The 1,770-nt window shown below is 38.3% G+C and overlaps 1 long non-coding RNA gene across 1 annotated transcript in view; it reads right to left on the bottom strand.

Moving 5' to 3' along the window:
• LOC107577479 (uncharacterized) overlaps positions 1–899 on the bottom strand; it is a 1,710-nt gene extending 811 nt beyond the window's left edge. Inside the window, exons 1-2 of the long non-coding RNA XR_001608210.1 lie at positions 858–899; positions 435–767 (exon numbers count right to left, since the gene is read on the bottom strand). This is a non-coding gene — a long non-coding RNA (uncharacterized lncRNA). The remainder of the gene's footprint in view (positions 1–434; positions 768–857) is intronic.
• Between the last annotated feature and the right edge of the window lie 871 nt (positions 900–1,770).

Here is a 1,770-nt window from a genome sequence, read left to right as displayed (position 1 = left end):
CAGAATGTCTGTTTTTGTTTTGGGCTTTGTGATTCAGCCCACTCACAGTTTATCCAATAGTATTTTGACAGCCAAGGTTGCCAATTGGTCGAAAACACAGCATAATACAGCCATGGGAGCAAACAAACTGGATCAAAGATCACAGATTCTGCCCCACCTAAAATGCCTTGGCATCCATCTAAAAAAGCTCTTTGACCAGAGGCAAATCAACTCATCAACATACGTCGCCTTCCATTGCCAATTGCACTTTTTCCTGTTGCGTTTCCTCAATCTGCCAACCCACGTGAGTGTTGAGTCTGAGGAAGAGGGGATGGGAGAAACAAATCTCTCCAATATTCTTAATTTGGACTGAAGTACCCATTTCAACCGCTAGCTGTCAATGCTACATACTGCACCTTTAAAACTTCAAACATAAATTAACTATTTTTACGCACCATTAATGAACAGCCATACAGTCTCCTGTTTAGAATCAGATGAGTGTGTGATGAAGCAGCTGAACTCTCCTGAATCAGTGTGATTAAGATTGATGAGTTTGAGGGAGAAGTTTCCTCTCTCATACTCCTCAGGGAAAGTTTCAGCTCTGTTCTTGTATCGTGGGTTCTGTCGCTCTACTGAATCTTTACCTTTAATTATATCATAAACGGTTTCACTGCCTTTGTCCCTCCAAAGCACATTAATATCTTGAAGTTTAAGATCATGTTCAGCTGAAGAACACGGCAGAACAACAGAACCACCAATAAAACCCTCTATTGGGACCTGCAGACACACTGAAATCACACAAACTTTAATTGTAAACACAGTCTGGCATTTATACATGTGGTATAAAAGTAACTTTTGAATGTCGCTTTTGTGCTCACCTTTGTTTATCAGCACAAAAAAGGCACAGATGAAGCAGCAACTGCAGAAAAAGAAAAAAAATACAAGTTCCTTTAACTTCTTTAATCTCAACCAGTATCATGACATTGTTTAAGATGAGAAGAACTGATCACCAGTGATCACAACAGTTAGAAAAGCTCTCTAACTTGCTATGACATCAACACCCTTTCAACACTAAAAGCACAATGGAAAGTGACTGCTGATAATAATGCACATCAGCTTAGAACAATAATTAGTTTTTATACAATTAAAGAACAATAATGAATTTACCTGCTGGTCTACATTCAAAACGAACTGATTTGAATTTCAAATGAGACTAATGCCAAGGTCATGGGATTGTGCTGCCTTCACATGCTATCTGAAACTTCCTACTTCCCACTTCTGAAGTTGTAATTCCGAGTTTATCGTGTTCAAGTGCTTTGTTGTTGGAAAGAACAGGGGCCTGTACCATGATGGTAGGTGAACAAATTCAGAGTTACAGTATAATCCGGCTTAATTGGTACCATGATGCTGATCATCAACTTTCTTTGTCAACTCGGGCCTTGATCCTGAGTTTGGGGAGCACGTGCACATGAATGAGTGATATATCAGTAGCGAACAGCCAATCACATGCCTTGCAACACAAAGCAAGTGTGATTCACTTCACACGAGAGAGCCAGCGAGATTCAAAACTCTTTTGTTAAAGGATAAAATATGAAAGAATATAAGGAATTTAAACGCATTTACATTGAAGTACTTGACCATGAAATATTACAAATAAAAGACATTTTCTGGCTCTATTAGTGCAGTCACAAATGAACCTTCTGAAGTTAGTTTACTATAGTTAATATACATGTTCAAGTTAATATACTTGAACATGTAAGGTCACATGTAGCCATTTTTAAAGCGTTATCT

The sequence above is a fragment of the Sinocyclocheilus grahami genome, unplaced genomic scaffold (assembly GCF_001515645.1).
Source record: "Sinocyclocheilus grahami isolate Dianchi unplaced genomic scaffold, SAMN03320097.WGS_v1.1 scaffold6184.1, whole genome shotgun sequence".
Taxonomy (NCBI): domain Eukaryota; kingdom Metazoa; phylum Chordata; class Actinopteri; order Cypriniformes; family Cyprinidae; genus Sinocyclocheilus; species Sinocyclocheilus grahami.
The sequence above is the reverse complement of the archived record's forward strand: the minus strand, read 5'-3'. Positions and strand labels throughout refer to the sequence as shown.